At 42.8% G+C, this 24,740-nt stretch overlaps 1 long non-coding RNA gene across 5 annotated transcripts in view; it reads left to right on the forward strand.

Moving 5' to 3' along the window:
* The first annotated feature begins 418 nt into the window (after positions 1–418).
* The window catches only part of LOC135232414 (uncharacterized), a 74,638-nt gene continuing 50,316 nt past the window's right edge, over positions 419–24,740 (forward strand). The window contains exons 1-2 of one of the 5 annotated variants that reach the window (XR_010322924.1): positions 419–625; positions 22,790–22,859. This is a non-coding gene — a long non-coding RNA (uncharacterized LOC135232414). The remainder of the gene's footprint in view (positions 626–22,789; positions 22,860–24,740) is intronic. The other 4 variants (XR_010322925.1, XR_010322926.1, XR_010322922.1 and 1 more) reach the window with 4 other exon arrangements.

The raw sequence follows: 24,740 nt of genomic DNA on the forward strand, positions 1-24,740 counted from the left end.
TGAAATTCTTTGGTTGTGCAGTTCTGTACTGGAATTTTCAAAGTGAATAGGAAAAAGAAACAGTATTTTTTGAAAGTCCATTCTGCAGAAGGAATGAATGTGGTCCAGAGTGCATCTAAATGTGGAAGAGCACTCTTCCCAATTCCAGGATACTGTATTTTAAGTGGAGGCCTGGTTGCAAAGTAGTTAAAAGCCCAGCTGCTAACAAAAAGTTGGCAGTTCAAATCCACCATCCACTCCTTGCAAACTCTATGGGTCAGTTTTACCTTGTCCTATATTTTATGGGGTGGCTGTGAGTCAGAATCCACTCACAGCAAAGGGTATGCTTTAGGTAAGGAGGCATGACGGTGCGACGCTAAGCCCGCCCTGGTTTAGGAGCTCACGCATGCGTACAACCTCCTGGGACAGGGCTCGGGACGCGCTAACTGATGCCCTCTAAGGGCCTCAGGCGTCAGTTGCGGAAGGTCCCCTTCTGGGAGGCGCGCGGGCAGGAGCAGGAAGGGCAGGGTCCCTAAGGGTAGGTCTCGCGGCTGGGCTGGGCTGTGCCAGGGGAGGCCTCAGACCCTGCACACAGGAGCGCACCGCTCTTCCGCTTTCTCATCGGTCAGTTCTATTACAAAGGAAGGTAAGGGGCACGCAAACATCCTTGGTAATGTTGCTGCTATGCTTTACCCTCCTAAAGGCTCTTGGGTTATTTGCAGGCGTGGGTTTTGTACAGGGAGATCCCCTTTCCTGGTGTAGAATTCAGTGCCCTCAGGTTGCCAGTTTGTCCTGTGCTGGCAGTATTTATACCACGGGAAATGGCAAAGGCTGCATCTCAGGACTGCAGTGATTGTTTTCCTACTTGGTGGACTGAAAATGAGGGAGGAAATTTCAATAATGCCAGTTTAAACTGACAAGTATGTCAAGTCATTATCTGTTGCGTTCTGAAGAATACCTAATTTTGAACAATCTTTAAGGATTTGAAAAGCACTCTCTGTTTAAGCACAGAAAGAGCTCGTGTCAAGGAAAATTCAGTCAAGTTCCAGCCTACGACCTCACTTATCTTAGGTCTTCCTTGTTAACGTAAGAAACACGTCAACCAATATTCATGTTCAAATGACACTAATTTGCTCAGGAAGTGAGTGACTTTGCTGAATTGACTAAAAACCAAGCGTTTATATGTACTGTCGTGCATGGAATCATGATCGACTTGCAAGCATGGTGGGTTAAGGATGCAAGAGGTTTGCAAAGATCTACAAAAGCCTCCTGCTAATGATGTGTGTATAAAAGATTTCCAGTCACGAGTACTGCATGTTCGATTGAGATCAGTAAAGTGTGTGCCACTCCTCCATGTGTATCTGGGACATTTTGTACGTGTGTATAATTCTGCAGAAAGCCAGTGTGGGTGTGTAATCCTTTGTCAGCACACAACTGTGTGTGCATTTGAGGCTTTAAGGTGCTGTATTTGTGTTTCCATCCTGGAGCAGTGGAGTGAGTCTCTGTGGGTGCATTTGGAATGTGAGGCACGTGTGTATATTAAGAGGCTGTCGGTGGTCCGTGTGTGTACTTGAGGAGATGAGAAAGTTTTGTGTTTGATTTTTGAGGGTGAAGTACTTGTGCAGTGTTGTGTATTCTGGAAATAGGGCAGAGATACAGTTGCAGGCCTCGTATGTTGAGAGGTGTGAGTGCTCCTGTCCCTATTATTTGGGACTCTGTTGGAAATGTGTTTCTATGAATTCACAATTTGGGGGTTGTGTATGTGTTGAATGGGTTCTTGGGAAGTTGATATTTGTATTGAAATGTGTGGGTTGGTGGTGTCTGCATGAATATTTGTGGTTCAGTATGAGTGTGTTCTTGTAGGGTTTGGAATGTGTTTCTCTGCTTTACAATGGGCATCTGAGGGAGTGTGCCTGTGTGTATTAGTTTGGGTGTAGGGCCTGTTCTTTATGTTTATTTGGGGAATGAGGGAGGATCACTGGTGTGTACTCAGGGCATGCTGTGTGAATGTGTTGCTTTGGGTGCATTCCTGGAGTTGCACAAGCATTCTTCCATGTTTGGTCTGGGTTGGAAACGTACTGTGGAAAATTGGGAATTGATTTCTGTTGGAGTATTTTGGATTGTTGGACTATGTGTAGGCAGGAAGTGTGAGGTTATATTGATATTGGAACATGTAGTGTTGCCAGGTGAAAAACCCAGGTTTTGCTTGGCATGACTTGCTATAGCCAATAAAGAAGAGGGTGAGGTGGGAGATCAGAAAGACGCCTTTATCTCCCTGTACACAGAAGGGAGCAATCGGGACTGTTCCCTCCAAGACTGCTCACAGGCACCTTGGGGAGGTAAGCTTTTAGGACAGCAGACAAGGAAATGCAAATTCCTCATGAATATTCAGGATTGACCTTCAGGCAGGAGCTCAGAGCTTGGTGATGACTATGCCTTTTCTTTAGACAAGGGTTCCATCCCCAGGATGGCAGAAGAGGTTGATTCTCTTTCATTAGGATGTTAAGTCTCTACCCAGAGGAAGGTGGAGGCCATCTTTCTGTAGTCACCTTGTCGAGGACAAGTTTAAAAGAATGTGCAGCTTATTCTGCTCAGTGTGGGAGGATAAGCCAGAGCAGGTGTCTCTCAGAAGGGTTAGGCTCTGAGGCTGCCTGCCTCAATAGGGCCATATTTTTGCCAACTTTTAGTATCCTGGATAATTTAGGTTATGTTTGGGGTATGAGGACAGTTGTATGTGTAATGAGTTTGTGTGTTTCATGAAGGGGCATGGCCGTTTGGATGAATATTATCTAGAGCTAGGTGTAATATTTTTCAGTAGGGAGTATGGTATGTAATGTGAAATGAGGAGGCGTGTATCTGATGAAAAGATGGGGCTGTGTATTTGCACATGGAGTGGGAGAATTGTTTTTACATGTAGTAGATGTAGGTTGACATGGTTATGTGTGAGATATTGAGAATGTGGCTGTTTCGGAACATGAGATAATGGACCCGGAACGGGGTTCCAGTGTATTTATTCAGGATGTGCAAGAGATATTTCATTGTAAGTGAGGAGTATATACTGGTGTGTGTAAGTCACGAGTGGGTGGGTGGATTATTCTTGGAGTATTCTACCCGTGTTTCTTTGGAGAATATTAGGGTGTTTCAAGGTGTGTTTGGGCATGTTCGGATGTTGAGGAAGTGAGGCTGTATTCTAGAGACGTGTGATAATCTATAGTGTTTTGGGTGATGTACACTTTGAGGAATTGGGGGTATTCGTGTGTGTCTGTGTATGCTGTCTCTGGCATGTGTGAGCGCATGGGTGCATAATGGTGTGGGTTGTGTATGTATGTTAGCTAGAGTGCAAGGATTGTTGATGTTTTGAAGTTTTACCTGCATCTCTGAATGTGTGAGGTGTATACCCGTGGTTGGGTTTTGAGTGAGTGTATGGAGGGCTTGTATCTGTATGAAGGCAGTTAGGGTTCTTCTTTGTGCCAATTCTGGTCTAATTCTTGCAGAATTTGGTGGTATAGCTCGTATGTACGTTTTCAGTGTTCATGGGATGTACTTATATGTTAATAATACAGTTTGTATGTGGTTGTGTGTGTATTTGGTTTCATTGGTTTTCTGGGGTGTTTATTCTGGAAGATGTGGGAGGTTCAGGATGTACATTTGGAAACTGAGAGGGTTTATATAAATTGTGCATGCATTTGGGAATTGTGTGTTATGTATGTTTTAGAGATGTAGAATTTCGTGTGGGTCTGTTTTAGGGTGGCCTATTTTTTTATGAGGTGAGATTTTGAACTTGGTGGTGTTAGAGAGCTTGATTGTGTGTATGGTATTCAGTGAGTATATCTGGGTCCTCTTGGTTGTACATGTGTGTGTTCAGGCACGTGTGGAGAGTATATACATAGCTGTAGGAATGGCTGTGAGTATTCACAGTCCATAGGGTTTTTGTCTTAAGACTATAGGCAGTATGAGGTGGTATGTTTGTGTATTCAGGGTGTGGGTAGTAGTTATATGTGTGTGTTCAAGAGTTGTGAGGAGCTGTGTCTCCTGGAAATGTACAGTGATACTTGGTTTACATATTAGGGATGGGAGTTAAGGGTCCTTCTCATTGTGCAGGTGGAATGTGTGTACGTACTAATAGGAAAGTGGATCAGGTATGCTGGAATCAGCTCCTGTTAACTTGGAATAGTAGACGGTGTTTATCTCTGCCCAAGTGTGGGTCAGTGACATCAGGCTGGTAGCTTCAGATGGGCCATGGCGGGATTATTTATATCAGGGAAATTGGCAATCTCTACAAATCAAGATTTACCACACTCCCCCCCACAGAGAGGATTGATAAGTTTTTACCGACACGACACTGGTCAGTGCATGTCTGTTGTGTGTGTGTGTGTTTAAGTGCGTTTAAGTGTGTGTGTCTGTGCATGTCCCTGTGTGTCATTAAAATGTGCTAAGCAAGAACATTTAGGCATCATTGGGGTACTCTACTGGAGGTTGTGAGTGGAGCATCTGGGGGACTTGGGCCCTTCTGTGTGTCCATGGAAAAGGGATGTGGCAACATTGTATTCTTTCATCTCCCTTTTTCAAGCTCTATGCTTAATAAACAATCTGAGAAGCTGGACTATATGAAAAAGAATGGGGCATGAGGTCTGGAGAAAAGTCATTGACAATCTGGGATATGCAGCTGACACACCTTGCATGCTGAAAATGAAGGCTTGAAGCACTCCCTGATAAAGGTCAAAGACTATAGCCTTCAGTGCGGATTATACCGAACATAAAGAAAATGTAGACAAATTTGAAGTTGTCAAGGGTTTCATGCGCCTTGAATCCACAATGAAGACCCAAGGAAGCAGCAGTCAGGACACCAAAGGACATTTTGCATTGTCAAATCTGCTGCAAAAGACCCCCTTAAATTTCTAAAAATGAAAGGTGTCACATTGACATTTTGTATTGGGCAAATCTGCTGCAAAAGACCCCCTTAAATTTCTAAAAATGAAAGCACACCTGACCCAAAACTGGCTGCCTTTCTATATAGTCAAAGAGCACTGGTAACCAGGAGGTAGGGAAAACACACCTGGGCCTGGGAAGAGAAGGCCCCAAGAACCCTAAGTTGACGGGACCTCAGTTGGCTGAGAAACAGCCAGATACAAGGTTAAACAGCCAGAATCCCTCCAACCTTGGCTGTGGGTAGGGTGAATCTTCTGATGTGCCCCTGTGCTGAGATGTGTGAGATACAGGCAAAGGTCTCAGTCACACCTGAGCAGATGTATGGGGCCGAGCCTAGATCTGGTGAGTCAGAGCAGCTGACAGGTGAGGGGATTGAGGAACTGGGTCTGTGTTCCTTGAACAATCTGGAAGAAGATGACAGATGCCCTATTTATAGTAGTGCTTCCCAGCCACACCCCTTGTCTTTTCTGTCACAGGAGGCCTCAGGAACCCAAGAGAGAATGGACTGGATTTCCCCTGGTTTGTCTCATCTCTTAGTTCTGATCCCTACCTTCCCAGGTAGGGTTGGTGCCAGTTCCTTGGAAGTGCGAGAAGCAGGGCAGGGCTTGGGGTGGGATAAGGACAGGGGAGGGCATGGGGAAGCCCTGTGTCTGAGGGAGGGCAGGGAAGTTGGATCTAGAGAGCTTGGGGAGGCCCACCTGTGAATAGACATGGCTCTTAACTTCCCTGAGTCCTTTCTTTTCTGAAGCCTCAGGATGCTGCTAGCACTGGAAGTCTCATCTCAGCATCCTGTTTTTCTGATAGGGTGACCTGACCTTCTTTATTTTCCCCCATATTATGTTTAGCTTCAAACACAACACAGGGTGTCAAATGACCATGGTGGACCCCAGTTGACTCCACACATGCCTCCTACCTCACTTTGACCCACCAAGGACTTCTGAGTCTTATGGTGAGTCTCCATTATGGTAGATTCTACTGCCCCAAAGTATACTGACACCTCCTTCTGGAATAATCCAGTAACTGCTTCTTTGTAGTACCAATGGATTACTTGCAGCTTGCCCAGCCTGCTTCATATGCTATTCCCAACATGATGACCTACTTTGTAGTAGTTATGTACACTTGTTGGCAAAATGGTGATTGGCCTGCTTTTATACTGTAAAATATCACGTATTTTTAAATACAGTATGTAATCAGTAATACATGGTAGGATTTCATAGGTTTCTTTTCATTTGGTTTTGAAAATTCTTTTTGTCATTGCTTGGTTTTTAGCAATCACTCCTCATGCTTTCTACCTCCATCCCTCCTAGCCATTAATCTGCTCTATATCTTTGCATATTGTAGATTTTCAGGTAAAGCGGGATCCTTCTTGGGATTTCAGTTATTTCACTCAGAACAGTGTTTTCACGGTCCATGCATTTATCGCATGTTTCAGAACTTCATTGCTTTTTATGGTTGAATAATATTGTGTGTAACTATAGGTCGCATTTTGCGTTTCCATTCATCTATTTTTTTTTTTTTTTTGCACAGCAGGGGAACACATTTACTTTTCAGTTCCTGGTTTCAGCCCCCAACCCCATGTTGCTGGATATGGTGAAGATGATGGTGGTGCCCGTGGTGCCTCACTCCTGGAGTGGGCGGGGAGAGGGACATTTAGGAGGACAGGGCTTGGTACAGGGCTTGGGGGGGTATGGAGAGGAGCATGGCGGGGGGTACAGAGGGGCACTTTGGTGCGCATGGTGATGGACACTTGTTGCGTGGGCACTTGTCAGAGCACAGTTGCAACAGCTTCCTTAAACGGCTGGGCTGACATTTGGACTCACACTCTTGTTCACACTTGGGCTCACACTTTTGTTCACCCTTGGACTCAGTCTTTTGTTCACTAGATTTACTTTTATCATCACTCGACATTGTTTCTTGATTTTCTGGCCCTTCCCCCCGCCCCCCGCCTACCGCCCCCGTCTTGGTAGAGAACTTGACAAGTAGTCGAGGGAAGTGGATGTTATGGCTATGCTCAGGAAGGTGGGCTTTCCCTCTGGTTCCTCCATCCAGCTCTGAAGAATCCAGGGAAGGGGGGAGGGGGACCCCTCATCTGTGAGATCATGCCCGGCATCATCAAGGAGGTATCGTTGTGTGGCTGCAGAGCTCCAGCTCAACACCAGAGCTTGTTGTGAGAATAGACCTATGAGTAATCACCCTCTTTGCTGTCCCAACTCTTCCCTCAGAATTCATACTGGTGAAACTGGACTGCACTGAAGGCTACTGAGCTCTAAGTGTAGTCAGGCACACTGCTGCCAGGAACAGAAAAGCTTCTCACTAGGGCTACCCATAGTCTCTGTTTTCTCCCCCAGCCTCTCCAAACACTGCTATTTTGTGTGGTGTTGAGTCGATTCTGACTCATGGTGATGCTATAGAACAGAGTAGAAATTCCCCATAGGGTTTCCAAGGCTGCAACTTTTTTTTTTATTGTGCTTTAAGTGAAAGTTTACAAACCAAGTCAGTCTCTCATATAAAAACTTATATACACCTGGCTACATCGCCCTAGTTGCTCTTCCTCTAATGAGACAGCACACTCCTTCCCTCCACTCTCTAATTTATGTCCATTTGGCCACCTTCTGACCCCCTCTGCCCTCTCCTCTCCAGATAGGGGCTGCCCACATAGTCTCATGTGTCTACTTGATCCAAGAAGCTCACTATTTAGCAGTATCATTTCTATCCCATAGTCCAGTCCAATCCCTGTCTGAAGAGTTGGCTTTGGGAATGATTCCTCTCTTGGGCTAATCAAAGGTCTGGGGACCATGACCTCTGGGGTCCTTCTAGACTCAGTCAGATCATTGAGTCTGGTCTTTTTAGGAGAATTTGAGGTCTGCATCCCACTGCTCTCCTGCTCCCTCAGGGGTTCTCTGTTATGTTCCCTGTCAGGGGCAGTCATAGGTTGTAGCCGGGCACCATCTATTTCTTCTGGTCTCAGGCCGATGTGGTCTCTGGTTTATGTGGTCCTTTCTGTCTCTCGGGCTCATAATTATCTTGTGTTCTTGGTGTTCTTCATCCTCCTTTGGTCCAGGTGGGTTGAGACCAATTGAAGCATCTTAGATGGCCACTTGCTAGCATTTAAGACCCCAAACACCACTCTCCAAAGTGGGATGCAGAATGTTTTTTCAGGAGATTTTATTATGCCAATTGACTTAGAAGTCCCCTGAAACCATGGTCCCCAAATCCCCGCCCCTCCTACACTGGCCTTTGAAGCGTTCAGTTTATTCAGGAGACTTCTTTGCTTTTGGTTTAGTCCCATTGTGCTGACCTCTCCTGTATTGTGTGTTGTCTTTCCCTTCACCTAAAATAATTCTTATATACTATCTAATTAGTGAAAACCCCTCTCCCTCCTCCCTCCCCACTCTCCTAGCAATTAAAGAATATTTTCTTCTCTGTTTAAACTATTTTTCGAGTTCTTATAATAGTGGGCTCATACAATATTTGTCCTTTTGCAACTAATTTCACTAAGCATAATGCCTTCCAGATTCGTCTATATTATGAACTATTTCACAGATTCATCATTGCTCTTTATCAATGCTTAGTATTCCATTGTGTGACTGTTCATGGGTACCTCGATTGCTTCTATCTTTTTCCTATTCTAAACAATGCTGCAGTAAACATGGGCGTGCATGTATCTGATCGTGTCAAGACTCTTATTTCTCTAGGATACATTCCAAGGAGTGGGATTGCTGGATTGTGTGGTGGTTCTATTTCTAGCATTTTAAGGAGGGGCCAAATCGATTTCCAAAGTGATTGTACCATTTTACATTCCCACAAGCAGTGTATAAGTGTTCCAGTCTCTTCACAACCTCTCCAACATTCATCATTTTGTGTTTTTTGGATTCATGCCAGCCTTGTTGAAGTGAGATGGAATCTCATTGTAGTTTTCATTTGCGTTTCTCTAATGGCTAATGATCATAAGCACTTCCTCATGTATCTGTTAGCTACCTGAATGTATTCTTTAGACAAGTCTCTGTTCATATCCTTTGCCCATTTTTTACTTGGCTCATTTGTCTTTTTGTAGTTGACTTTTTGCAGTATCATGTAGATTTTAGTGATCAGATGCTGATCATAAATGTCATAGCTAAAAAAACTTTTTCCCAGTCTTTGGATGAGCATAGGTGTTTGATTTTTAGGAGCTCCCAGTTATCTAGTTTCTCTTCTGCATCGTTAGTAATGTTTTGTATACTGTTTATGCCATGTATTAGGGCTCCTAGCATTGTCCCTATTTTTTCTTCCATGATCTTTATCGTTTTAGATTTTATATTTAGGCCATTGATCCATTTTGAATTATTTTTTATGCATGGCGTGAGGTATGGGTCTTGTTTCATTTTTTTGCAGATGGATATCCCGTTAAGCCAGCACCATTTGTTAAAGAAACTGTCTTTTACCCGTTTAACTGACTTTGAGCTTTTATCAAATATCAGTTGCTCATATGTGGATGGATTTATGTCTGGATTCTCAATTCTGTTCCATTGGTCTATGTATCTGTTGTTGTACCAGTACCAGGCTGGTTTGACTACTTTGGAGGTATAATAGGTTCTAAAATCAGGTATAGGGAGGCCTCCCACATTGTTCTTCTTTTTCCGTAATGCTTTACTTATCCGGGGCCTCTTTCCCTTCCATATGAAGTTGGTGATTTCTTTCTCCATCTCATTAAAAAAAGTCTTTGGAATTTGGATCGGAATCGCATTGTATCTATAGATGGCTTTTGGTAGAATAGGCATTTTTACAATGTTAAGTCTTCCTATCTGTGAGCAAGGTATGTTTTTCCACTTATGCGGGTCTCTTTTGCTTTCCTGCGGCAGCGTCTCGTAGTTTTCTTTCTATAGGTCTTTTACATCTCTGGTAAGATTTATTCCTAAGTATTTTATCATCTTGGGGGCTACTTTAAATGGTATTGATTTGGCATTTTCCTCTTGAATGTTCTTTTTGTTAGTGTAGAGGAATCCACCTGATTTTTGTATGTTTATCTTGTATCCTGATGCTGTGCTGAACTCTTCTATTAGTTTCAGTAGTTTTCCTGAGAATTCTTTAGGGTTTTCTGTGTATAAGATTATGTCATCTGCAAATAGAGATACTTTGACTTCTTCCTTACCAATCTGGATGCTTTGATTTCTTTGTCTAGCCTAATTGCTCTGGTTAGGACCTCCAGCAGAATGTTGAATAAGAATGGTGATAAAGGGCATCCTTGTCTGGTTCCTGATCTCAAGGGGAATGCTTTCAGACTCTTTCCATTTGGGATCATGTTGGCTGTTGGCTTTGTTTAAATGCCCGTTATTATGCTGAGGAATTTTCCTTCTATTCGTATTTTGCTGAGAGTTTTTATCATGAATCGGTGTTGAACTTTGTCAAATACCTTTTCTGCATCAATTGATAAGATGATGTGGTTCTTCTCTTTTGTTTTATTTATATGATGGGTTACATTGTTATTCTAATGTTGAACCATCCCTGCATACCTGGTATGACTCCCACTTAGTCATGGTGAATTATTTTTTTGATATGATGTTGAATTCTATTGTCTAGAACTTTGTTAAGCATTTTTTCATCTATGTTCATGAAGGATATAGGTCTATAATTTTCTTTTCTTGTGGTGTCTTTACCTGGTTTTGGTATCAGAGATATGCTGGCTGCACAGAATGAGTTTGAAAGTATTCCATCCTTTTCTATGCTCCGAAATACCTTTAGGAGTGGTGTTAACTCTTCTCTGAAAGTTCGGTAGAACTCTCCAGTTAATTGGTCCTCGCCAGGCCTTTTTTTTTGTTGGGAGTTTTTTGATTACCTTTTGAATCTCTTCTTTTGCTGTGGGTTCGTTTAGTTGTTCTACCTGTGTTTGGGAAACCCTGGTGGCATAGTGGTTAAGTGCTATGGCTGCTAACCAAAAGGTCAGCAGTTCGAATCCGGCAGGCGCTCCTTGGAAACTCTATGGGGCAATTCTACTTTGTCCTGTAGGGTCGCTGTGTGTCGGAATCGACTCGACAGCATTGGGTTTGGTTTTTTTGGTTTACCTCTGTTTGTGTTAGCTCAGGCAGGCAGTGTGTTTCTAGAAATTCATCCATTTCTTCTAGGTTTTCAAATTTGTTAGAGTACAGTTTTCCATAATAACCAGATGTGATTCTTTTAATTTCAGTTAGGTCTCTTGTGATATCGCCCATCTCATTTCTCATTTGGGTTATTTGCTTCCTTTACCTGTTTTTCTTCTGTTAGTTTGGTCATTGGTTTATCAATTTTGTTGATTTTTTCAAAGAAGCCGCTTTTGGTCTTGTTAACTCTGTTGTTTTTCTGTTGTCTATTTCATTTAATTCTGCTCTGATTTTTATTTTTGCTTTCTTCTGGTGCCTGAGGTTTTCCTTTGTTGCTCTCTTACTATTTGTTCAAGTTGTAGGGATAATTCTTTGATTTTGGCCCTTTCTTGTTTTTGTAGGTGTGCATTTATTGATATAAATCGAAGTCTGAGCACTGCTTTCACTGTGTCCCAAGGGTTCTGATATGAAGTGTTTTCATTCTCACTGAATTTTATGAATTTCTTTATTGTAACCTTAATGTCTTCTTTAACCCAGTCATTTTTTAGCTGGGTATTGCTTAGTTTCCAAGTGTTTGATTCCTTTTCCCTGATTTACTGTTATTAGTTTCTACTTTTATGACCTTATGGACAGAGAAGATGCTTTGTAATATTTCAATGTTTTGGCTTCAGCTAAGGCTTGCTTTATGACCTAATATGTGGTCTATTCTAAGAAATGTTACATGTGCATTGGAAAAGAAAGTATACTTCGTTGCTGCTGGGTGGAGTGTTCTGTATATGTCTATAAGGTCGAGTTGGTTGATTGTGGCATTTAGATCTTCCGTGTCTTTAATGAGCTTCTTTCTGGATGTTCTGTCCTTCACCGAAAGAGGTGTGTTGAAGTCTTCTACTATTGTTGTGAAGCTGTCTATCTCACTTTTCAATGCTGTTAGAGTTTGTTTTATGTATCTTGCAGCCCTGTCATTGGGTGCATAAATATTTAATATTTTTTTATCCTCCTGGTATAGTGTCCCTTTATTCATTACATAGTGTCCTTCCTTATTCTTTGTGGTCGATTTAACTTTAAAGTCTCTTTAGTCAGAAATTAATATTGCCACTCCTGCCCTTTACTGGTTTTTTCTTTGCTTGATTTATTTTTTTCCATCCTTTGAGTTTGTTTGTTTGTATCTCTAAATCTAATGTGTGTCTCTCATAGGCAGCATATAGACTGATTATGTTTTGCATCCATTCTGCCACTCTCTGTCTCTTTATTGGTGCATTTAGTCCATTTACATTCGGCGTAATGATGGATAGGTGTGAGTTCCTTGCTGTCATTTTGATGTCTTTTTTGTGTGTGTTATTGACAGTTTCTTTTTCCCAGTTAATTTTTTGTGCTGAGTAGTTTGTTTATATATTGTCCTTTCTTCTTATTCGTTGTAGTTGATTTTGTTTCTGCTGAGTCTCTATTTTTTTCTTGTACTTTATTTTGATGAATAGGATTGTTAGTCTCCTTTGTGGTTACCTTAATATTTACCCCCATTTTTCTAAGTTTAAACCTAACTTTTTTTTTATATATCGACTTGCCTTCCTCTCCATATGAAAGATCATTTCTTAGTCCATCTTTATTGTTTTAATGTTGTGTTCTTTTACATTATGACATTGCTGTTACCCTGTTTTGAGGGTTTTTTTTCTCTTAATTTATTTTTATGATTTCCCTATCTGGGTTGACATCTGATTTCTCTGCCCAGTGTTCGAGTCTTGGGTTGATATCTGATATTATTGATCTTCTAACCAGAGAACTCCCTTTAGTATTTTTTTGTAGTTTTGATTTGGTTTATATGAATTCCCTGAATTTTATTGAGAAAAGTCCTAATTTTGCCTTTATATTTGAGAGACAGTTTTGTTGGATATACGATTCTTGGCTGGAAATTTTTTTTTCCTTCACTGCTTTATATAAGTCATCCCACTGCCTTCTTACCTGCATGGTTGCTGCTGAGTAGTCAGAGCTTATTCTTATTGACTCTCTTTTGTACGTGATTTTTCATTTATCCCTAGCTGCTCTTAAAATTCTCTCTTTATCTTTGGTTTTGGCAAGTTTGATTGTAATATGTCTTGGTGATTTTCTTTTAAGATCTACCTTACGTGGAGTTCAATAAGCACCTTGGGTAGATATCTTCTCAACTTTCATGGTGTCAGGGAAGTTTTCTGCTAACAAATCATCAACAATTCTCTCTGTATTTTCTGTTATCCCTTTCTGTTCTTGTACTCCAATCACATTATTTCTCTTGATAGAGTTCCACATGATTCTTAGGGTTTCTTCATTTTTTAAATTCTTTTATCTGATTTTTCTTCAAATATATTGGTGTCAAGTGCTCTATCTTCAATCTCACCAATTCTGCCTTCCCCTTGCTCAATTCTGCTCCTCTGATTTTCTATTGAGTTGTCTAATTCTGTACTTTTATTGTTAATCTTCTGAATTTCTGATTGTTGTCTCTCTATGGATTCTTACAGCTTATTAAATTTTTCATTATGTTCTTAAATAACCTTTTTAATTTCTTCAACGGCTTTATCTGTGTTCCTTGGGTTGTTCTGCGTATTGCCTGGTCTCCTTCGTATCTCGTTCCTGAAGTCTTGAAGAGTTCTGTATATTAATCTTTTGTATTCTGCATCTGGTAATTCCAGAAAGGCAGGAAGATCCCTTGATTCTTTTTGTTCAGAGCTTGTTGAAGTGATCATGGTCTGCTTCTTTATGTGATTTGATATTGACTGTTGTCTCTGAGCCATCCATAAGTTATTATCTTTCTTTCATTTATGTTTGCTTAGTATATCCTAGCCTCCTGCTTTGTTTTGTTTTGATATGTCTAAGTAGGTTGCTTGATTGAGCTATCTTGATTATTTTACCTTTGAAGCTCTAATATCCTGTCACCAGATTGCTAGAGCTGTTACCAGGTGTATAAGCCTAGGAGTCCATTCACTTTTCTTGTATGGATTCAGCTCAGGTGTCCAGGTAGTTGGTCATCATGTGTGTGGTACAGGCTCTGTCCTACAGTCTTAGAGGGGCTGGGGTTATTGGTGTGGGTACCAGTGTCTGGTTGCAGCAGGGGGCCATGCTCTGAAAAAGGCGTGGGGCTGACAACTCTCTCCTAAGTGTCTGTGAGGAAAGTATGTCCCTGTTCCCTAGAGCGCATAGGTGGGTGGGTTCTGCAGACGGACCTTGGGCACCCACTGCTTTTGGTCGTAAGGACTGGCAGGTACCAGTTAACCTTGCATCTCTGTGGTGGGTGGCTGGGTGACCCGATTGGAGTCACCAGTCCTTAGGCCCCTAATGTCTGTGAGGACCCTTTTTAATAGGCAAAGCAGTGTCAAACATCAAAAACCCACCTCTCCACCACACAGCTGAAACAGTTGTGGTCTGCCAACAAGGGCCTATTCTCCTGGAATAGGCCCACACAGGTCCATGCAGGGTGGAAAATGTATTCAAAGTCCACGGACCATTTATGCTTGGTCAGGAGCCGCTTCTGTATTGAGCTCCCTAGGTTAGTGGAGCTAGCAGATTGCCTTTTCCCCAGTTGTGAATTTATTCCTTCTCCAAGGCCAGGAGAATGGCTCAGGGCACGCAGTAGGGCCTGTCTCAGGCCCAGGGAAATCAACAGCCACTGAAGCTGACTTGGAGGCTGGGGGCGCAGTAAAATACACGCAAGTACTTAGGTTTTGCTGAAAGCACTGTTCTTTTCTGTTTTCGGAGGTGTGAGTAGGCTGTGTAGCAGGCTGTTTCTCCCTGAGGAAAATGCAGCTGAACACTACCACCAGCCCGCTGCAGCCTGAGGGTTCCCAGCAATTCAAGTTCAGGAACTCCTCTCCACTTCTGAACTGTCTCTACCTCCCCCTGATGCTCAGTCCGTTTTCTAACTTTGCTTTTGTTGTTCAGGGCTTCTAAAAGGCTTCTAGCTTGTCATAAATGTAATTGTTTCACTTGTTTTTTGGGTTTTTGTTGTAAGAGGGTTCACTGGAAGCGTCTGACTTCTCCGCCATCTCGGCCCTGCTCTCCATTCATCTTTTGATGGACACTTGCGTAGTTTCCACCTTTTTGATTCAGTGACTAATGCTGCAGTGAATGTCAGTGCCTAATTATCTGTTTCCTTACTTTCAATTGTTTAGTGTTTGTGCCTAGGAGAGGAATTACAGAGTCATATGGTAATTCTATGCTAAATTATTTGAGGAACCACCAAATTGTTTTCTACCGTGGCCGTAGCATTTCATATTCCCAGCACCAATGGATAAGGGTCCGAATTTCTCCACATCCTCACCAGGTCCTTATTTGTTTTGTTTTATTGTTTTTTTTTCTGGTAACAGCCATTGGTGTGGTGTGGAGTGACATCTCATCATGATTTTGATTTGCATTTCCCTAATGACTGATGATATTGAGCATCTTTTCACTTGCTTACTGGCCATTTGTATATTTTCTTTGGAATAATGTCTATTTATGTCTTTTGTCCATTTTTTAAGTTGGGTCATTTGTATTTTTATGTTTAGTTCCAGGCACTCTTTATAATTCTGGATATGAAACCCTTAAGCACTGTAGAGATTCCAAGTATGTCTTCACTTTCTTGATAGTGCTCATTGATGCAGAAAAGATTTCAGTTTTCACCAAGAGATGTTTATCTGTTTCTTTTTTCTTCTTGTGTCATATCTATGAAGTTGTGGGGGGGAAATCCTGAAACATAAACCTGATGTTTACTTCTAAGTGTTTTATGGTTTTAGCTCACCTGTTTAGCTTAGGTCAACAATCCATTTAATTTTTGTGTATGGTATGGAGTATGTGTCCAGCTTCATGCATTTTCATTTGGAGATCCAGAAGCCCCAGCATCCCTTGTTGAAGAGACTATTCTTTCCTGTATTGAATGGATTTGGCATCATTGTTGAAACAAATTGGACAAAGATATATGAATTTATTTCTAGATCCTCAGTTCTATACCTTTGTATCTATGTCTGTCCTTATGCTAGTACCAAACTGTTTTGTTTACTGTATCTTTGTAGTGGTATTTTAAACCTTGAAGTGTGAGTCACATACTTTGTTCTTCTTTTCCAAGATCATTTTGTATATTCAGAGCCCTTTGTGATTGTAATATATAAATTATACATACGTGGGTGATTTTCTTGTGTGTTTGATTTTGTCTGCTTTATTTAATTTGTAAGTGGTAAGACATGGATCCTGAGGAAAGAGTAGCTGGGGCTGGGGCCTGGGGACCATAGTTTCAGGGGACATCTAGATCAATTGGCATAACAAAATTTATTAAGAAAACTATTCTTTAGAGTCGCATATGGGGTCTTAAAAGCTTGCAAGCGGTCGTCTAGTATGTATCAATTAGTCCCAACCCACTTGGAATGAAGGAGAATGAAAAAAAAAAAGGACATAGGAAAGTATTAGCCCAAGAGACTAAAGGACCACATGAACCAGACTCCACCAGCCTGAGACCAGAAGAACTACAAAGCCCACTCTTCAGGTAAAGATTGGACAGGACTATAACACAGAAAAATAATATACGTGAGGAGTGTGCTTCTTAATTCAGTCACATACATGAAACCAAATGGGTGGCTTCTGCCCGGAGGCAGAATGAGAAGGCAAGAAGGGACAGGAACTGGTTGAATGGACACAGGGAACCTGTGGTGGAAAGGGGAGGTGTGCTGTCATATTGTGGGGATTGCAACTAATGTCACAAAACAATATGTGTATAAATTTTTGCAGGAGAAATTAAAAAAAAAAGTATAATCTCAAGTTAGGCTCCACTTCACATTTACAGAATCAAAATCTGCATTTTAACAAGATCCCCCAGCATAGTAAAGGTTGACAAGCACAGGTTAACCCCATAGTTTTTTGAAATACACTGTAAACGTTTCCTCATATCATTAAAACTTCTACAACATGACTTCTAATTATATATATTTCCGGCGCTAATGAAAAAAAAAAGAGAGAGAGATGATAGGATACTCACAGAAAGCTCCCCAAAACCCAGCCAGGGTTTGTGAAAAATGGATGATGAAAATGATCACTGGGGATTTAATAGTGACCTGTGAGAAGCCAAAGCCAGACTGTCCCCAAAAGCATTCTGAGAACATGACTTAAAGCTGGAGGAAAAAAGTAGGTCAGTCACACATGGATGTAGAAAATGGGGGACACCTGTATTTTTTCCTTTTCACAGCACCACAATCCTTCCAACAGCAGAGGAGAACCAGAACAGAAGCAATGAGAGTTTTTTCCAACATAACTATCTTTAATCCCATTTTACAGAGGACTCTTCTGTAAAGTAAAGCTACTGTTCTTCATTTCCAACCATGGAAGTACATGTGCACCCTGCCCAGTTTTGGGCCTCCCTCTCTGCCCTCACTGTATCTATACAACAGCCCAGAAACACCACTGCGATAGGGGAGAAGCATTAGCCTAAGAGTGGGGGAGCTGAAAATCAACATCTATTTTGGGGGTCCCAATTTAGGGGTCTGACACATGGAAGAGGAGAGATTGCCACTGGCTAAGATGAAGCTTTTTCCTTTTCCGATGTGTGGAAGGGTCACTCTTTTTAGAGGCATTGAGGGTTGGACCTCACCCACAGGGGAGGATTGCCTCCCAGAGACTCCAAGGTCAGCCCCTGAGGAGGGCCTCTTGGCAGCAAGAGATGGGTCTCTAACTTGAGCTGGGATCTTAGACTTGGCCGTGTCTAGGATGGCTGACTCACTGTCTCAGGAAATAGGCACTGAGATGCTCTCCAGGAGCCCTGAGCTCCATGGCGTAGAATACCAGAAGCAGGCAGAGGACTCTTAGAAAGACCCCAGGGCAGTAGGCTTTGTTGAGATGGCAAAAGGAAGGCAAGGCTGGGGAGTTTCTCCTCTTCCTCCTCCTCTTCACTGGACCCTTCCTAGGTGTTTCACTAACAGGAGAGGTTTCTATGAACATTAAGGCTTCTCTGGCCCCCAATCTAGGTGAAGACCGACTAGCACCCTGGTGAGAAGAGGATGAATGTTCAGACTTAAGTTTCTGTAACTTTTGACTCCATGTAAAGAGAGCAAGTTCTTTTGACTTAGACAGGTTACTGTCTCCTCTGCTATCTTTTGGCAGGTCATCTGCATTCAACGTTTTTGTGCCAATTTCTCACTGATTCCTAGGTGGCGGCTGTGGTTACCTGTGCTCTCTGCATCTTCACTGGCCTCAGGCTCTGGAAAAAAAGTGAATCCATGGGGGGAACACCATAAGTTGGGGTTGCCTCCACACCCTCCCCCCCCCTTTCAACTCTAGCAGTTGCTTCTCTACCAGCTGCAAGGAAGGAAAATGGACAGTTAATTGCTCTGTACAGGTTGTGAGAACATGTGGCTGAGCAGGTGGTGGAGACCATGGTATTGGAAGGAAAAAGGAAGTCAGTCACATGACTCTGGTTCAATTACCAGTACTGTGGCTCTATGTGCCCATTCTCTTGTGCAGTATTCCCAGTCTTTGATTCCTTACGATGCCTCCTCTTTGCCTCTGCACTGTATCCTACTTCATTGTTCTGCACCTGCTCCCACACTAGGAGCTGTCCTTGCCCAGAAGCCATGGCAGCCAAGGCACTGTAGGGTTAGATGAAATCTTGTGGTTTTCATGTTCTGATTCTCCCTTCTTCCTCTGGTTTACCTGAGCGGGAGTGGGTCCTTCCTCTTTCCCCAGCTCCTAAATTAAGGACTAGGGATCCACCTGTGATTCTGGCAATAGCAACATTTCAGGAATTGAGGATGAATAATTGCTTCCATCTGATAACGGAAGGAGGTGGTGTGTGAACATACTTTACAAGGAGTTATCAGTGATTTGGAGGATCTAGAAGATGATCTATAATCCACCTCTAGAGTTTGCATCCAGTGTTGGATTAAAGCATCACACCCCACCTTGCACATACACAGACACACACACACATTGATCAGGTTGTAAGGAATCGAGGCTAATTACAATATCCTGGGGCCAAATGCCAGATTTTTGTTTGCTGGAATGACAAAACTATGGAACATACAGACACCAAACCTCCACTCCAGCCCACCTTCGTAATAAATGCTTCCTGTAACACAGCTTATCAGCGTAGCTCAGGAGTCCCAGGTCTGGGTATATCCCAATCTCTTCCTGCTGTTGCTCATTTTCTTCTTCTTCATGTTTTCCATCTGGCTCCAAAGTGGCTGAATGGGCAGGTCCAAGCAGACCTTCCATGATTTCAACATGCTCTTTCAAGACTTTGGGAGGGATCTCATTGGGTCACATGGGCTCCCAAGGGTGCTGGGGTTTGTGTTGATGCTGGTTGGGGGGCTGCTCCTTGGGACCTCCCTTTGTTAGAATGAACAGTGTAGGAGGGGTTGGAAACGAGGAGGCAAGTGTCGCAGCAAATTCCATCTCTTCCCACCTGTTATGAATTGACTTGTGTCCCTCCCCCCACCAAATGTGTATCAACTTGGCTAGGCCATGATTCCCAGTGTTGTGTGGTTGTTCACCATTTTTTGATCTGATGTTATTATCCTATGTGTTGTAAATCCTAACCTCTATGATGTTAATGAGGCAGAATTAGAGGCAGTTATTTTAATGAGGCAGGACTCAATCTACAGGATCAGGTTGTATCTTGAGTCGGTCTCTTTTGAGATATAAAAGAGAAAAGCCAGCAGGGAGGAGTCGAACTTCATGCTACCAAGAAAAAAGCTCCCAGAGCTCAGTGTGTCCCTTGGACCTGGGGTCCTTGTGCTGAGAAACTCCTAGACCAGGGGAGGATTGATGACAAGGACCTTGCTCCAGAATCAGCAGAGAGAAAAAGTCTTCTCTGGGAGCTGGTACCCTGAATTCAGACTTCTAGCATCCTAGACTGTGAGAGAATAAATTTCTGTTTGTTCAACCCATCCACTTGTGGTACTTCTATTATACCAACACTAGATAACTAAGGGAAATCCTGTTGTGCTACAGCTCCTAGACAAAAGGTCAGCAGTTCGAATCTACCAGGCACTCCTCGAAACTCTATCAGGCAGTTCTACTCTGTCCTATTGGGTCGCTGTAAGTCGGAATCGACTCGAGGGCAGTAGATTGATGGAGATAACTAAGACACCACCCAACCACAAGTTGTAAGGGCAGAATTTTGGAGACACTGGAATGTGTCTCCTGGTGGGGCAGGCACACCTGAGGCTACAAGAACTCTGAGAGGAGAAGATATAAAAGGTAGAAGGTCCAAAAGAGTTATTCTGTGAGGAAGCTTGGAGCTGTTGCTTTTCCAAGAAGTCCTCTTATTGAGGCCCATGTTTTAGGCTGATTAGATATTGGATTCCACTATTGGTACTTCATGTGAGACAGTAGCTATGAAACTTGATGAGCTCACTACCTAGTGTGTAATGAAATGTAGCTGAAACCCTAGGCTTCTGCAGGCTTTGCTGATAGAAATAGCCATTGCCACCTCTTGAACAGAAAGTACCACATGTAAAGACAATGGCCATCTCTAAACATAGCCAGTCTCTACATACCTTCTTTGACTCCTGGCCCTCAGCTCCTGTGGAACTTGGATAGCCATACCTGTGCACTGGCTAACCACAGTGGATGAAGGCCTGTGAGGATCAAGCTTGTCCAGAGCTAGAGGAGGCAGGCATGCAGACCCATTCCTCTGCGGCAACTTCTGAATCTGCAACTTTTCCTCTGCCTCAGACTCCATGAACCTAACAAGGGTGAGGGAGGCACAGGCCATGCTGAGAAGAAGGCAGGGAACATCAGGAGTTCCAGCACCAGGCTGCAGTGGATTGTGGGAAAGTAGAGAAAGATGTGCCTTCAATGAGCTGCCAAGGTCCTGAATAAGTCCATTTTCTAGGAGGGAGTTGCTCTCTGTGGCACAAACAAGGTTAGGGGGTCCCCCCCCTTTTTTTTTTTTACATCTTCACCGCATCATCCCTTCAGTGCAGCACAAGTTATCATAACTTAGGTTGTAAAAGAAATGAGCCATGCCTTCTTGGAAGCTCCTCCTGGCAGAGCCACAGTGCTCACTTCCTTTCCATACCATTAGTGCCTGATGGCACACCACAACACGGACATTGGCTTCTTTGATTTCAATCAAATCTGTGTGACACACAGCAGCACCCAACTCATGGACACTCTATTCCAGGTCTGTCCTGCCTCAGCCTGAAAACACGTACAGTAGAGCTGACAGACTGAAGCTGGGAGATGGGATGAAGTTGATTGCAGATAACACCAAGGACCAGTTCCTAGATCCCTGCTCCTTGTCTCAGTGTCTGAGCCCTTGAGCTATAAACCGGGGAGATAATTGGGTCAGAGGGATGCTGGGAAAAAGGTAGAATGTAACATTTCAGGAATATTTCAGATTCCTCTGCTGATTTTTTTTAAACCAGGGGAGGAAAGAGAATAAGGGTCAGAGACACGCCCACAGGGTGATTGAGATGCTGCCTTCCCCTGAGCAAAGCTTTTCAGACTTGGCTATTCTTGGATGGTTTTAGAACAGTTTTGTGCCAGTTGTCATGAGGAGGAGGGGTCCCAAATTTCCTGTCAGCTATACGGACACTGAGGAAAGGTAGAACCCAACTGTTACAGCATGTCCCCTCATGGCGAGTGCCAACAGCTTGGAGTTTATCTCCATGGGAGCCGCATTGTTTATCCCCAACCCCATCTTAACGCCCTCAATATCGAGGCATCCACAAATCCAAAATGCAGAAGAGGTGAATTTCTTAAAGAATGTACCACAGAGAAATTCAAGCAGTGAATGCTGTGGTAGAAATTGTCTGAGGTTGCAGAGGGATCATCAGGGAACTAGGAGCCCTATCCAAGTGCACACCTCCTCCTCACAACATCCCTTCTGATTTATACTAACACAGCCAGACAGCAGCCAGTCTCACCCAACCCTCTTCATGCCTCATCACTCAGTCCCAACAGGGTCAGGATGCCATGAACTCACTTTCCTGCCATCTGGTAGAAGATCATCTGGCCAAAGTTGCTTTTGGACTATCACACCTGCAGGGATTACCACAGTCCCTCCTTCAGGGTCATGGCGGGCTTCAGTCCAGCCAGGCATTGCAGGAGTTAGCTAAAACCCCATGCATGTCTGTAATTTTCTACAAGTAAATGTTCCATCCCCATCTTCACCCCACCCCTATACACCTCCCTTACCTATCATCACATCCATGTTGCTATTTGTCCATGTCAAGTGTTTATTCTTAGGTTTGCAGTGCTTTTTCTTCCTGGATACCAGTCACAGAGCCTCAGAACTATACTAAGACACATTCCTGGGAGGGAGAGCCAAAGGAAGAGGAGGTACTTTTGAGTCCTCGATCTGATTGTGGACTGAATGACCTGCCAGAGGACATTAAAATATAGATTCTAAAATGAATGAACATTTTCACCAGCTTCCCATATGACTCTGGAGAGGGGAGTGGGGTGCTGTACTTTCGTGAATACAGCTCTAGAGTGCCACGGTGTGGAGAGCAAGAGTTCTGCCCAGAAGCAAAGGTGAAGGAACCCATGCTGAGAGACCCCTGTGCTGTCTCAACATTCGAAAATCGTGCTGCCCAATAATAGAACAGGGAGTACAGAACTATTCAGTAATCAGGGAATCCCTAAGATTGGTATAAAGTAGGATTTGGCAGACTTCCTTTATTCTTGGGAATGGATGGAAGGCAGATTCCTTCAGTCATTTAGCCATTGAGTGAGCAACATGTCTACAGAAAAAATCCTGTAGAATGTGATAACTATCTGATACTGGTTCACCATAATTACCAAGGGGCAGTGCGGGGTTGAGAGAGATGTAGGGTCTGCTGTGAAAAGACAAAGCTTCCCACAAGATTGATCTCTCTGCCTTCCGTTCACAGAAGCCTATAACTCTGGACTTCATGGCCAAATTCTACTCACACATACTGTAGCTGGGACCTATTGGCTTTTGTGAGTACTTTTCTTGTACTATGTTGCCTTTCCTTCATAACAGTGACAATAATGGACATCTTTTAATGAGGCTCAACATGTGTCAGGCACTCTGCTGAGCACTTCATACATTAGCTCATGTCATCTTCGCTGTTGTGTTAGCTGGGTCCTCTAGAGGAGCAAAGCTGATGATATATATATACATATATATATATATATATGTATATATATATATTTAGAGAGATTTAACTCAAGGAAATGGCTCATGCAGTTGTGGAGGCTGCCAAGTCCTAAGTCAGTGGGTCAGGCTGGAAGCTTCTTCTGATTCCTGTGGCTGTAGGGGCTGACAAACCCAAAATCAGCAGGTTAGATGACAGGGTGCTGGTTCATGGCGCTGCTAGAGGTGGCGAATCCCAAAATCTGCAGGTCAGGTGGCGGGTTGCTGTCTCATGTCCCACGAGCTGGAGGTCAAATGATGACCAGTGGGATATAGGATCCAGATTGAGAGTGAGCCTTGCTGGAACCTGTATTTATATATGGGAGGCAGGCTACCACTGCCAAGGAAACTTGCCTTTCAACTGATTGACTGCTTATAAGAGATTTCATCTTGGAGATGATTACATCATATCAGATTTCATCATGGGGTGAATACATTATAACACATTTCATCGTGGAGGCAACTACATTATACTATGTTATGGAAGAGAAATCAGTTCAATGTCTGTCAAACCACAGAGAATCATAGTCTGCCCAAGATGACAAATAACAACCATCAGAGCAACCTTCTGAATTAATTATAATTGTTCTCTTATTTGATGAGATACTCGAGGGTGAAGATGTACAATGCCCTGCTAGGATTATAGATTGAGTAAGGGCAGAGCCCAAGCCCTTCACCACTATGCATACTCTACTAGCTCCGTGTTCTCACAGGAATTCTAAAGAGGAATGAGGGTGAGCGTATACTTAAAATGGTTGTCCTAGGCCCTACCCTAGGAAGAAGGACCTGGCAGTCTACTTCTGAAAAGAATTAGCCACTGAAAACCTTATGAATAGAAGCAGAACATTGTCTGATATAGTGCTGGAAGATGAGCCCCTCGGATTGGAAGGCACTCTAAAGACAACTGGGGAAGAGCAGCACTAGATGACTAAAACAAGTTGCTGCCTCGAAGTAGAGTAGACCTTAATGATGTGGATGGAATCAAGCTTTTGGGACCTTCATTTGCTGATACGGCACGACTCAAAATGAGATGAAACAACTGCAATGTTCATTAATAATCAGAATATGGAATGTCCGAAATATGAACCCAGGAAAATTGGAAATAGTCAAAAATAAAACGGAACACAGAAACATCAATATCCTTGGCCTTGAAATGCTGAAATGGACTGGTATTGGCCATTTTGAATGGGAAAATCATAAGGTCTGCTATGACAACTTGAAGAGGAATCATTCTTTTTTTTTTTTTTTTATCAAAAAGATCATTTCAAGATCTATCCTGAAGTACAATGCTGTCAATGGTAGGATAATATCCATACGCCTACAAGGAAGACCAATTAATATGAATATTATTCAAATTTACGCAGCAACCACTAAGGCCAAAGATGAAGAAGTTGAAGATTTTTACCAACTTCTGCAGTCTGAAATTGATCAAACATGCATCAGTGTGCACTGATAATTACTGGTGATTGGGATGCAAAAGTTGGAAACAAAGAAGAAGGATCGGTAGTTGGAAAACATGGCCTTGGTGATAGAAACGATGTTGGAGGTCAAATGATAGAATTTGCAAGACCAAGGATTTCTTCATTGCAAATGCCTTTTTTCAACAAAATAAATGATGGCTATACTCATGGACCTCGCCAGGCGGAATACACAGGAGTCAGATTGACTATATCTGTGGAAAAGAA

Source organism: Loxodonta africana, chromosome 9, assembly GCF_030014295.1.
Source record: "Loxodonta africana isolate mLoxAfr1 chromosome 9, mLoxAfr1.hap2, whole genome shotgun sequence".
NCBI classification, from domain to species: Eukaryota; Metazoa; Chordata; class Mammalia; order Proboscidea; family Elephantidae; genus Loxodonta; species Loxodonta africana.